This window comes from Tinamus guttatus, unplaced genomic scaffold (assembly GCF_059628265.1).
Source record: "Tinamus guttatus ecotype Peru unplaced genomic scaffold, ASM5962826v1 Tinamus_guttatus_pri_ptg000246l, whole genome shotgun sequence".
Taxonomy (NCBI): domain Eukaryota; kingdom Metazoa; phylum Chordata; class Aves; order Tinamiformes; family Tinamidae; genus Tinamus; species Tinamus guttatus.
The window spans coordinates 8,913,971-8,928,123 of NW_028288780.1; the positions used below are offsets into that span (position 1 = coordinate 8,913,971).

The window sequence follows — 14,153 nt, forward strand, 5'->3', positions numbered from 1 at the left end:
TGAGGGCAATTTGTTGGTCAGAAAAAGTTTGATTGAGTTTTCTCCTTTGCGCACTGGAGAGGAAGCTCCAGTGTTGTTACCAGCTGGAATCGCATATAAAACCAGAAAGCAGCACAGAGAAGGTGGGAGCAGCTAGTTTTAGCAGAAAGGTGGAAGCCTATTGTGCCACTTGCTCAAAATTCTTCTTGTTTGCAGAATGATGCAGAAATAAATGGAACAGTTTCTTTAGAGAGAAGTTGGTTAAGCTGGGTGAGGTGGTAGAGGAAAATAAGAAGAGCAGTTTAAGAGGTTTCCACCACTTCCCCCCACCCCAAAATGGCTGTTGCTTTTGCATCGTTTACAGGAGTACAGACCTTGCCTTAAGTACTGTCTTGTGTCCTGGGCTGTGTTGGGAATCGCTTATATGTCACTTTGCTATGAAATTTAGACATAAAAAGATAATTACATATGCTTCCTTTGTGTGACTCCTGTATTAACTTGTTTATCTTGCAAGACAAAATCATTTCTTACATCGAGCAACCTTAACTTGGCTGATCTCTCTTGAAATCAAGTGATGCTTTTTGGTTTTTTTGTTTGTTTTGTTTTTTGTTTTTGTTTCTTTTGCACTGTTGTTGTTAATAGAAGTTATTGTTGTTAATAGAAGCTGTTTACCGTGGAGATTCGGACATGGTTTTATTCATTTCTTGAAGCAATGCTTTTTCTTAAATCATGGAAAAACATCTGCACAGAAAAAAAAAATATTTTACATCTGTTGCTGCTGGTTCCACTTACAGGCAGCTGTCTGGTTTATGCTCAGTGAAAACAACAAATTGTGGCCGCCTTGTAAACTTTTTCCATTTAGAGGAATGTGTGTATTTACTTGTGTGGAAATTGAAATTTTGCTTGTGCAGTAAAGGTATGAGTTCAAAATGTATCAAGCCTCAGTATTTCGCTAAAAGCTTTTCCTTCCCTGGAGTTGAACTGACAGCTTTCACCTCCTCGTGTGACATTGATATTTAGTGCTCCTGTAAGTGTCCTGGCTTGGTGTGTGGTCGTACAGGCAGCATTAGCTAAACCTCATGTTAGGATTCTTGTAGTCATCTCCTCCCCATTTCTTGTGAACAGTATGATGCTGAGTATTTTTTTTCTAAAGTAATGGAAAGATTATCTAATGAGTGATATCAAATATGAGCTCCTAATTTATGAAAAGTTTTTAAAACAGTTTGACTAATTAAAAAGAAAATTATTTACCCAAAGTGATTCAAAATTTCAATCCTGTAAGGTTCAGACAAGCCCTTCTGGAAGAGCTGGTAAACAGTATTAAACACATTAGTGGCTTTTTTGCTTTGTTTTAGGGAAGAGATTTTCATTAAACACTGTTTTGTTGAATTTTATGGCACACTTTAGAGTAGCAAGTTACGTATTTAGTATCATTTGGCTTGTTATTGGCAGAATATGCCTTGATGGAACTGCATACATGCAGTTCATCCCTCCCTTTTGGGATGGGATGTGTAAAGAGGGAAGTGGCTGCCAGTTTAATGGCACAGTGTGTTCCTCTGTTGAGGATATAGATGTTGTGTAACCAGGGCAAGCCAGCGTGCGCGCTCTGGCCACGTTCGTTCTTCCTCGAAATGACTTCTGTTGAAAAGAGCCCAGAGATATTTGAGCCATGTTTGTCAGGACTAAATCAAGATGCTTTGGATTTCCAGAAGCCTGGAAACTTCTCAATTTTTTGAGATGTAGATTTCTTGGATTCTTCTTTTTGTGCTTTCTAATGATGTTTTTAATGCATGCTTTGAAAGAACCACGTGCAGTCATTTTTATTCTTTTGTTCTCTGAATCTCTGTAGTCAAGTATCTATCTTTTTTGCTTGTTCTTTCTCACTTCTGCATTTCAACCAGTAAAATCTGGGTTGTATTTCATAGTGCTTATGGTGATAGCAGGCAAATGTGTTATTTAATCCCAGAAGTACAAAAAATAAAATAAAAACAAACAAAACCCCACAGAATTGGACTTCTAGTGTTAGACATGCTGAAGCTTACAAAAGTTTCCTTTTTGGCCCCTGCTGTTCTTTGGGTGGAGATTCCCAAACTTGTGAATCTTACTGACTTGGTAAATGTCATTTTTCCTTCTGTACTGGCATGTGTTCTGCGACTTGTTCTGGTTTATACAAAATACGAGGGCACTTAGGACCAGCATGTATGAGCCAGTGACCCCCGTGGCTATGGGCGACGGCTGCTCCGCCGGTGCCTCCGCCGTGCTGGCACTGAGCTACCTTTTCTCCTGCTGTGTTGATTTATTGCACTGTGTCACCCTCTGTGAGTGCCTTGGACACGGCATACCTGATCAACGGAGCTCTTCCTTGTCCTCAAGCCCCTGAGCAGGAGGGGATTTGATTTCCACTGTTTTAACATGTCAGGTGAGTCAGTCTGGGGCTAGGATATTTCCCCAGTGTATTAAAACATCTCTCAAGACTTCTCTTGAGTGCTCTAAATTCTGTGTCAACCTCTATGTTGGTGGGGTGGGTGGGTACTTAGCTCAAAAGTAGGCACAAGTTTTTGTATGTTTTTTTTTTGTATGTTTGACTGCCAATCTCCCAGTTTCACCGGGACTGCGGGGAATAGTTGCAGTAAAATATTCTGCTGCTGAATCATAGTACTGCTAGAGCGTAGTCACTTCATTTGGTTAATTTTCTTGGCAGGCATGACAAGGTTTTCAGAGTGGATTTTTAATTGAGAGAGAAAAGAAAGGCCGGGGGGGCGGATTTAGCCGCGGCAACCGCGGTCCCGTTTGCTTGCCGAGCAGGTGCAGCGCCGCTCGCCGTGAGGCGCCGCGGTCAGCGCTGTCCCACCAGGGCACGTCGCCATCGGGGCCCGTCTCCGACAGCCGCCGCCAGCGGAGCTGGGAGCTGCTGGGACGTGGGGAGCGCGCGGAGGCCCGCGGAGGCGATCAGCAGCGGCCAGCCCAAGGCTCCTGCTGCGCTCGGGCTTTCGTAGCCGTGCGGCAGGCCCGCGGGGTGGGCAGCCCTTCGAGCGCTGGCTCCGCTCTGCGGCTTGTTCCGCTTTGGGGAGCTGCGTGAGACCCAGCTCCGTGTGGGCGCGCACCTCCCCTCGCCCCAGCACCTCCCCGCGGGGCGCCTTTGTGGTGCCGGCCTTAGCCTATTCAGCGCACATTCCTTCCCAAACGCAGCTGTCTCGGGGTGAGACATCGCCGTTCCGCTCCCGCTGGCTGTAGGAAGCAGCGCAGTGGGCCGATAGGGCTGGCATGGCTCCATGCTCTCGGAATGCTTTCTGGCATATTGCTGGATATCGGAACTGTTGGTAGTATCGTCCCCTTGCCTGAAGCGTGCTGCTGGAAAGGATTTGGGAGAGCTCTCCTACTCCGTTGGTGTAGCTCTTGGATCCCAGCGCGACAATTGGATGATATTAGTAGGTGGCAAGTCTTTGAAGTACATTAGAATCAACTTCAGAGAGAAAGAAAATCCCTTCCTTTAAGCTACAGATAAACAATAATGCTTTCAAACCTTCAAGAGGATCAAGGTGAAACTCAGGGAACGGCAAGTACAGAGAAGATGATCCTGTTTTGTGATGAGAAGTGGCAAAAATATCTCCTTTCGTTTTTTGTGCTGCCATAACAAAGCAAAATAACAAAGTACTGAGATTTTTTTTTCTATTTAAAAAAGGTTTTTATTTTAAATAGACTCATCTTAATGCACATGTTTGAATATATTTTAAAATAAGGATGGAAACATCTCCTTAGAATTCTGAAGTAGCTTCAAGAGTAAGGGAAAACAATTGAATCCATCTGATGGTGTGGATATATTTCACAGCATTTATTTGCTTATTTAGTTTTGTAGGAGAGTGACATCTTTTGGGTGCTCTTTGTCACTCCCAATTCAGCTGTCTGGCTATGACTGGGAGAGGGAGAATTGGACAATCTCATTTCATTGTTCCAAGATCCCGAGTCTTGGAAGACAAGGCAGAAAACTGAACATATTTTCTTGGAATTGGTGAGAATTTTGAGCATTCGGCTTTCAGATTCTTGTATAAGTTTTTATTTACTAGTCATGTCGTCAGAACGTCTGTGGCATGCTAATAAATGTCCTTGGCTGCTGGGCCTCAGAGTTTTATCCACCAACCATTTCAAAGGTGTACAAAATCACAGAAGGTGCTTTTGCAGCAGATAACACATGAGTTGGGATGTCATGACTGGCAAATAAAAACTTAGATAAGAATCTGAGAGCTAAATGTTGGATATTCAAATAGGAACAATGAAGAAAAAGGAAAATCTGTAGTTAAAATGAGAAATAATCTTTTAAATATGCTTGTGACACATGCAGACTATTGGGAGAACTGCAAACAGCTCTGCAGGTCACCTTTAAGAACGAGCTCCCTGGATGGCCAGGGCCATGGAGAAGCTCATGGCAACAGCCTGTCCCATACAGACAAATATGAGATAAAAAGGAGAACAACCGAGGGCTTGAAAGGTGGTGCACTTGGATGGGGAGGGAGGTTGAAATGTGTCCCTCAGGAAAGACTCACTGCAAAGGACTCGAGAAGAAGCAAGATGCAGTGGCTGTGGCGGGGCCTTGCAGCGCTTTTCACCCTCTGTTTGGATGTCTTGGTAAGTGCTTGAGCTCCAGGTGCCTTCAGGAGCTGCGTGGGGCCGACTCGAGCACGAACATGCGTGAATCCCAATGTAAGTTCCCTATTGTGCATGTCCTGGTGGTGACAGCTCAAGTTATGAATGTAAAATAGCATTAACAAAAATGTTTAGAAGATGGCCAGGCCTGAAACGTTAATAGGTGTTGAAGTACCCGGGGCTCCCCTGAGCCTGGCAAAGGTGCTGCCGAGTTTTCAGTAGCTGCTTCTGTGCTTCATCTCAGTGCTGCCCAGAGGAGAGGCCGCAGCCCGTACCTGTCCGCAGTGCCTTGGTGCAGCAGAGGTGGCACGGGGCCGGCCGAGGGGGCTCCCGCCGATCCTCTGCCGCCGACGCGGGTCAGGGCCGGCCGCAGGCGGAGTCGGCACAGAGGCGTCCGGGGAACGGCTGCGTCCTTTCCCTTTAATGCAGTGCTGTTTACCGAGAGGCGGTTTCCCATAATCTGCAGCTTTCCCGGTTTCCCTGTGTTTGGGAGGCATTTGTCTTTCCTCTTTTCCTCTCGGGAGGACTCGCAGAATAGGGGTTTTCCCGCCCTCGTCACCACACTGCTTGCAGAAAGGGCCCCTCGTCACGAGTGCGAAGCAGCTGGACTCACAGCCTGTGCGAGCAGGGAAGGGGCTTTGCCCTCTTCTACAAGCAACTTTCAAAGCAAAGAGCAGTTGCAAAGTTTACAGCTCTGCCTGCATCCTCAGCATCCCCTTTCCAGGGTTTGCCCTCTCCCTCTCTCTTTTTCCATCCTCCTTCCATCTCTTGTTACCATGGAGAATGAAATGCCAGTCCCATTCAAGTTGTCGGCTGAATAGGTTTTGAGGTTGATGGATGGTGAGAATCTCTTATCCCTCCTTCTCCAAATACCGCCCCTGCCTGGTTCTTGACATTTCACTTGCCGGAGACTGGCAGTCAGAGCGAGGCGCCTGAAAAGGAGGCTGGCAGTGTCCTGCTGCGATGCTCTTTCAGTTCCCTGGATGAAATCAGCAGCCGTGAGAAGGTCTTTGGGGCTTTGCAGAGCCTCGTCCTCACGCTGGCGAGGCAGGAATGCTCACTTGGGTGCGTGCGCTGCTTCCCCGCGGAAGGGGATCCGTGCACAGCCCTGCTCACCGCTGCGTTTCCAGGGGTGGCGTAGCCCTGCGCCGAGAGGGGAAGGTAAGGGCCGAGCGGGTGCCCTCCGTGATCTCGGCCAAGGCCTTTCTCCTGTACATGCTGCTTTTAGGCTTCATCTTAGTGCCACATCACATGGAAAATGGAATTTGTTGCAGGGGTCTGGCTTGCCAGGTTTCCTCACTGCAGTGCTGAAGGGAGCAGGGAAGTCTGTTTTCAGTGTGACTGTAGCAGTCCCAATTAGCACTGGTTACTTATTGCGGCGTTACTGGCATGGTGTCAAATAGGCTTCTGAATAAGGTATCTTTTAATAACAGATTTGTGGAGCTGAGGATCTCACTGAACAGGCCCAAGATCGAAATGTGATGCTGGGGGAATGCCTGCAAGAGAAGTACAAAGCAGAAAGAACAAACTGTAAAAATCATTATAAAATTGTACAGAAAATACTTATTTTGTTGTGGTGTAGTGCTGTTGATGCAGGATAACCATAAATTTGCAAGGAATCGGGAGAATTTTCAGTTAATGCTGAAAGGCCTAAGCTTGTCTTTTGCACTGTAGGGGCTGTTTTGATTGATGACCGCTGTCCTAGGGCTCAGAAGATGCCTGTACCTGGTATTGCTTTCGAGGTGTGAAGCTTACTGCTGGAAGTAAGGGCTAGTGAAGTTTATGGCTTTGGAGCTTAAGTTCAGATTTTTTCCAATTAGAACATTCCATAAACATGTATTTGTAGGGAGAGAAAAATATTTTGGGAGTTTCTTTGCTAATGCCCTTATACCATGCCCTTATACCACTGCTTCAGCTACTTGCTGTTTTCACAGAATTCCTGCTTTTTTTTTTCTGATTTTTGTCAGCTAAATATTAGACAGCCACATGGTTCATAAATTTTTTTCAAAAGGAAATTCATTTTTTATGTATCATCATTTATAGATTACAGATGTTGTTTCTTTCTTTTTTTTCCTTTTCCTCCTCCGTGGGGGAAAAAGGAAGTCAGCAGTTTCTCCAGTCTCATGAACCGAAGCTGCAGGTTGCCCCCTTTTGCCGTGCTGTGGTTGGGAGCGGCGCTCCTAGAAGCGCTCCGGCAGGAGCAGGCAGGCGTGGGAATGGCACTGGCGGTGCTTCTGCAGGTGGTGTTCCGATTTGTTTAAGGTCACATGTGGAAATCTGTTTCGGGTGCTTTGGAACAGCTGTGTTTTGCTTGAGGAGTGATTGCAGAGTCTTTCTTCCAGTACATCTTTGCAAAACATTGGACTGAAATATTTCCACTCTGAGATATTAATAGCCTTCTATTTGTTCCTGAACTTATGAAATAAATGCATCTTTCCATGCTGCCACCAGCGGCTTTTGCATGTGTCTTAACCTCTTAAGAATTCAGTTTTCATTGATGCTGCATGTCCTGTTAGTTGTTGACTTCTTGTCTCCCTGCTGGAGCTTTCCTGCTGGGAGGCTGCCGAGTGCCAGCCATGGCCACATCTGATACAATCACAGTTCAGCCCTGCGCTGCTAGCAGGGAAGTCTGCAACTAGTGCATCAGAATGGGGTGTGTGTGTATAAATGCGTGTAAAATATTTATATTAGACATATATGAGGATAGCATCCTGGTTCTTTAGTTGTAAAGGTCGTACCATTTCTGTATCGAAATCTCCGTGGAGATTCCCTAAGGGGATGCACACATTGTGGGTCCCTTATTACTTGGGATTTTTAGTGATACGACATAGTACGTAAGACGTGAAGTTTTGCTTTTTTTTTTTTTGGTTTGAAACCGTTTGACTCTGGAAATGGGGAAATAAAAAAAAAAAAAGTTTTCAAAAATAGTCAGAGCAGCTTCTTTTCACACTAACTGTATCACCCATGTCAGATGAATTGAGAGAAAGTGCCGTGGTAAAGAAGAAAGGGAGATGTCCGTTGGGACACAGAAGGATACCGTAGTTTGGGATTAGCTTCCTAATAGCCGCTCGGCTTCGCGTTCCCCATCCCTAAGGGATGGGGCCAGGGTGAGCATCTGTCTTGACGTGGGGATTTCAAGGTTGCTGAAGCAGCATCAGCATCAAGGCCTGGGCTGTGCAGCTCCTCTATTATCCTGCTCTTCTGTTGATTTGGGTGTTGCCCTCCGTATGGAAAGGAAAACACTCCTACCTACTTGTGAGTTTGCAGAATGAAATCCCCAGTCCTTCTCCCTCATCCTGGGAGGTTTGTGGTGCTAATTTCAGAGACCTTCAAGAGTTTTGTCAGGTATTGCTGACAGGTTTTAACTCCTGAAAAAAAAAGATCTTCCAGGTTTCAACACGGATAGATTTAGACTGAATTTGTTCACTGAAATACTTCCTTGTTTTCCTCTCTACCAAGACTGACCTTTTCTATTTTCCTTTTCCCTGTTGAGAATTGGGACTTTTTTTTTCCCCTTTTAGTAGTAATATTAGTATAGGCTGCACACTTCTGGCAGCTTCTCAGCTTCCCTCCATCTGCTCTTTGGTTTAATTATTAATGGAAAAAAAATTAATGCCCATCTCACTTTAGATTCAGAGCTCCTCTGCAGACTGTCACCTAGGCTTCTTGTGGGTTCCCAGATCTGTCCGAACATACTGTGGTTAGTGCTGTTAATCTCCAAGGAAGGCTTTTTTCTCTGTCATACCCAGAAATACCTCATGATTTCAGAAGCTGGCACTAGGCTGGTGGCTGCTCTAAGCCAGGGGTCCTACCTGCTGCATGTTGTTCTTTTGCAGTGCTTCTCTGCTGTTCTGTAGGTTGACTCCTGCTGACACGAATGACTAGTTTACTACTGCTTAGATGTTTCTAAAGCGTAAAAATGCCACAAACATGATAGAAATCCTGGAGAGTTGCCTTTAGGCCTAAGTTTTGATTAAGTAGTCTGGTTCTCATATTCTCTTTGTATGAATGACAGATGGTGATTAATTCTGTAAAATCCAAAACACTGTAGAGGTCAACTTATCCTGTATATTATATAAAATACAAATGTTAGAAACCAAATGTAAGCACCCAACTTTGTTCAACTATTTGTTTGAACCTAAGCTTTCCGAATCTCTGTTCTTTCTGAAAAGAGTCTTAAAGACATGAGTCTTAATATGCCAGATTTGAATCCAGCAAAATGAAAGAAAACCAAACCAACAGTAGTGCTTTCTTCCACTGGAGTCGGCCAGCGCTTCCCTATCTGTGAATCTGTTCAACTCTTTCACGGTGCCTTCTGCAGTAAAGCATCGTGGATCCTGAGGGGTTTGTAACGTAGCACTGGGAACCTTGGATATGGGCAGTGCTTCACACTCGCCTCTGCAGCATCTCTGAGTCTAGGAATTAGTGTCTCACACATGTTTGCGCACAAAAAGTTGCAGTATGAGGAACACCAGCAGATGATGAGACTCTATCCAGCAGCCAGGGAGGCTGAAGACCATGTTACTGACATGCCTGCTGTGCTTGACAGGAACAGAGTAATTCTGCATTACAGAATTCTGCATTAAACCCTTGTAACCAATTGCCAGTTAACTCTTTAATATGTTTAAATAGCATCCCAATTAACACTTGAGCTAGTTTGAACAAAAGTAAAATAAATTTGTCAAATGTATTATTCTGCCTTTCTTGGTATCTGTCAAATAATATATTTGACAAATAGTACTCAATCACTTAGAGGACTTGAGAATTTTGTAGAAAAATATTGATCAAATGATTCATTATGCTAACACGAGAATTTTCTGGATAATTTGACTGCACTTCATATAGCTATTCTTTTTATTTCCCTGGTTTGTTTTCTTCTATTTCCCTTTCAGTCCATTTGTCTCGAAGGAAAGTTAGAGTATGCACCCTTTATTTTCAGTATCTTCCCAGGATTATCTGGGACTTGTATCTGTCTCCCCCTTTCCTTCTACCACTTACCTCTCCCTGATGTCTGTTGGCTTTTCCCTTCAATCTTTCCCTGCTGTGCTTGTCTTTTGCTGCCATCATCTTTTCCTGTTCCTTTCTCATCCAAGCAGTAGCCCAAAAACGAGCTGCCCAGTCACCTCTGCCCAAACCTGTGCTCAGAATTGTCCTCCCCTGCCCCGAAGCCTCCTGGCTGCTGTTCACGTGTAGGGGCTGGAGGAAGATGCGGCTCTGAACTTCCTTGGCTTGGCTCGATGTGTGTGTTTCATTTCACCTCCTGCTCAGTGAATAGTGTCTGTGTGTCTGTGCAGCGCTTTCCCAGGCAGGGTACCCCGGACCTGACCTCATTTGCTTCGGTCCCGCGCCTGCTGCCGCCTCGTCGCTGTGCCGGAGCCGCGAGGAAGGACGAGGTTTTGTCCAGGCCCCGGCAGCGCGCGGGGAACGACTGAGAGCTGAGCAGGAGCCTGGAGCTGCCTGACCGCGGATTCGGGAAAATGGCTCTCCACTGACTTGTACTTTGCAAGTTATCTTTATAACCTTAGCATCCGGGAAATTAATTTTATTTTAGCTTTTCCTACCTGTCCTGGACTCTCTGCAAAGAAGGAGCATTATACTCTCCGGCTGCTCATACTCTTATCTCAAGTGTCATTTACCAGAATCTCTCTATCCTTTGCATACTGTAAAATATAAACTGAATTACAGGTATATAATAAAATCAAGGCACTGAGTGTGTGAGCAGTGAGAGGCCGTATCTATAGTTAGAATATTAAAAATTATGATTTAATGTGTCTAAGCACTTGCCTAGAGTATTGAGAACTGTGGTTGTGAAAGAACAATTTCCAACCGAGACAGCAGCGTTTCTGTGCTAGGTCGGTGCTGCAGGAGCTCATGCACCGCACCTGGCAGAGCTGCTGCCCTAAAACCCTGGGGCTGCTAGTCCCGAGACCCAGACGTGCTCTGTCGCTGCTCCTCGGGATGTTACTGACCTGTGAATGCTTGTGAGTGAGTGCAAAAAGTGCTCAAGTCTGGGTTATTGGCTTGGCAATCTCAGGTGCTCCACGTTTGCTTTTGTATGTAAGCCCTGTCACGGTTGCTTCGTTGCATCTGACGTTTCATACTTAAAATTGCCATGGGGGTGTCTGAGACGTTTTCTGCATGAATTTTTGTGCCAGACCTCATGCATATAGTATTGGTGTGTGCATTGTCTGTGGATGTAGAGCACAGGATTCTCAGACTGGAGGCTGTTTATCAATTTATTTTACATTATGCATAGCAACTGAAGTTGCTGCAGGCTTGCCATAACCCAAATCTAGAACACAAAATCAAAATGAGAAACTGCAAAACAAAATACAGCACAGGAAGCCTGACAAGAAGTGGAATTAATCTCTTTAACGTAATTAGCTTTCCCTTTAGCCTTGTATTCCCAAGTAGGTGTTTGATGTCAACCTACCATGAAGGCTAGGAGCAGCGGGACAGAGTCAAATTTGGGTGCAACTTGAGGGATGCTCCTTGTAATCACATAGAGCTGTGCAGTGTATGCCTCAAGGGCAGCTGCTGGCTAGCTCAGATTTGTCACTGTGAAATCCTCTCCTTTAGTCTCGTTCCAGAGCTGTAGCAGTCGATACCAAGACCTCCCCCTGCTTTGCTCCCCCTCTCCAATCCATTTATCATTTCTTGGCTCTATATTGCTCTCTTTCAGCTGCAATACTTGGTTTTTATTCCATGCGAAGAAGGATAAGAGAGTAGTGAAAGGGGTGTTTGAAAGCAGAATTTGCTTCTATTTTAAATAAAGCTTAACCTTTCTTGGTAGCAGAGGGACACTGCAATAGAGGCAGGGAAGCTAACTAGAGAGAGCTTTTGAAAATATTGCTTGTGTTTTGCTCAGGTTCAGGGTTTTCACTCCTAAAATGAAATCGAAGTTTGTTAGCATTTTGCAGTTAAAAAGTCTAGAAGGAAGTAACCAGTAACTCCAGGAGAACAGTGATTCTTTAGCTTTAAGATATCACCGGCCCTTAGATAACGTACACACGCAATGTTCATAGTGACTGATGGTTGATTAACTGCATGTCCAAACCCAGAATTTTCTCAAAAAACAGGTAGCTTCAGGAGGGCATGATCTAATGAGACGTTCTATCTGTAGCCAGCCTCTGTCTCCTGCCTTCACCTTTAGACTGTGCAATGAAGACGGTGCTTTGTGAAAGGTGATCTCAGCCCATGCATCTCCTGGCAAGGTCAGCGCTGCCTTCACCTGCCCCAGCGGTGGCATTTCTGCCTTGCTTCCTTCTGCAGCCGGGCAGCTTGCAGGGTAAGCTGCATCAGCTCATAAATCTGAGTGACTGATCATTACTTTTGGGTGTACTAGGTCTTACTTGGATCAGTGTGCTGTGAACAGCCAAGGGTACAGGAGCATATTTTTTGGTGGTAGCTGTTAATTCTGACTTACGCTGGTTGTGAAATTGTACCCTGATGCTCTCAGCGCATGTCTGTAATGCACTTTTTTGTCTAGTTCCTTCTACGACAGGTGTCTCCGTGCAGTTCAATAACTGTCCCTGCAAGCTGTGAACATCTTCTTGCGCTGGGGGGTCGGGCCCGGCTGGGCGTCAGGCACAGCAACGATGCTGTCTCCTGGCCAAGCCAGCGCAGGCAGACACGCACGTCAGTCCCATGCTCTTTCATGCAAAGCTCTATCCTCGGACCTTGAATTTATTTTTGCAGCTCTGCATTACGCCCCCGCAGGCACTGTGCGATGTTGATTGCAAACACTCAAACCCTGCTCCCCTGCCTCATCCCCCTTGCTCCAGAGCAGCGTCAGCGCCCAGAAGCTGCTTTTGTGCAGCGCAGAGCGGAGGCGTGAACGGCCTGGCCGGAGGTGCCCGCCCCAGCCCCTGCGTGAGGGCCGGCACGGAGCTGGTGGGAGCTGCCACCACGGACTGACTTGGAGGTGGTTCCTTTTTGAAAATCCTTATCTTGGCAGATGTTACTCAGAGAGAGCGGGGATCTTTTATTACCTTCACCTTAACGAGTTCTTTCTTTACTTACGGAGGGAGTGTTTCATGTACCAAAGGAGGTGGTTTCTAGTCCCATCTTTGCATTTCCATATTTTATCTAGTAGTTGTTTAGAGTGTATGGATTTGTTATGCTGGATCATGGATATAAATAGATGCCAGTGGCAGGAGGCCTTATCAGCTGTGAGCAGCTGCATCTGCCTGTTCGTTTTAAGTCCAGGCACCTAAAGTGCTGATGAACAGCAAAGCTTGGTTTTCTAACAGGTAATATAAATGAAATTCCCTGGAATTTGTTGAAAGCTGTTGCCTCTACGTTCAATGTGAACTAGCATTAGCCTTTTTGGGGAGGTACGTGTCACCTACTTCACTGGAGTTCAGAATTATGGTTCAGGTGATCTGTAATGCTTTGCATTTTTGCAATATCTGTATGGGCAATCTTGCTTAACTAAGTAGGTATATTATTTGTCTGCGTCAGCATATAGAATCAAATGTGGCTTCCTTCCAAATGTCATCTTTATACTCTTGGCAGTAGTGGTTCTTGGGGAAGGCTTAGGGATGGTGGAAGAGAAGAGAAGAATCCTTTCTAAGGAGAGGATTTCAGATCCTGTATGGGGACTGTTGCAGATGACCTTCAGAATCAAAATAAGTTAATTTTTGACCTCTGAACTAGTTTGTAGGTGCCAAAATTGGCCTTTCTGCCACTTAATTGTTACAGCTGACACTTTATTTTCCACGGTCAGATTATTCAGATTGCAAGTTACTCACGCAGGCACCTTGGGCTCAGACTGGAAGCAGTGCATGCGGTTTTGCACGGCTCAGACCCGAGCCGATAGACGCAGCAGCTTTCTTCAGAGCTGCCGTTGGCAGCCCTGTGTCGTGCGCCCAGAACAGGGTCCCTGGAAGCCCAGCTTGGAGGCTTTCCCGAGCCCGCCAGCATCTGCAGCTGGGAGGCTTGGGCAGGAGCTCTGCTTCTGCAAAACGTGGAGCTGCTGATTGCAATTTTCCAGCAGAGATAAGTGGGTCGGCAGTAACAGGTTATAGCACTATCCCTTCTGCTTTCAGAGATTAGTGGGCTGGGGCTTTCTGCGGGGCTAGCCCCGTCCTGGCTCTGTAGTCCAGCTCAGTCCTCCGTCGCTTTTCCTGTTATCTGGGCGCTGCCATCCCCGCTCTACTGGCTAATGGAGAGCTGACTTAATTTGTGAGTGCTTGATTGAGGGCCGTATCAAGCGGTGTCTGACCAAGCTAAGAATAAAGTGATTAGTTCAGATGTTTTCTCCTGAGACACTCCTTATTCACAGCATTTATGGAAAAGATTGAGAGGGTAGATAATCTTGTACTAGGCTCAGCTGCAAAATTCATCTACCCTTGAATAATGGTTTTCTTCTCAAAAGCAAACTCTTCTGGTTGGAGGCAGCTCTTCTGTCTGTACAAGTGTATTCCTGTAGTATGAACAGCAAAGGGACATTTTTTATTTCCCATTTCTAGGGAAGTCTGTAGGACTGTGTGGTTTGCAGGTACTAGGTAGTTGGACAACAGAGGTATTTT

General features: G+C 45.7%; 1 protein-coding gene across 1 annotated transcript in view; it reads left to right on the plus strand.

Moving 5' to 3' along the window:
* The window catches only part of LOC148594446 (uncharacterized), an 88,449-nt gene that overhangs the window by 22,156 nt on the left and 52,140 nt on the right, over nucleotides 1–14,153 (plus strand). The window lies entirely within an intron of this gene.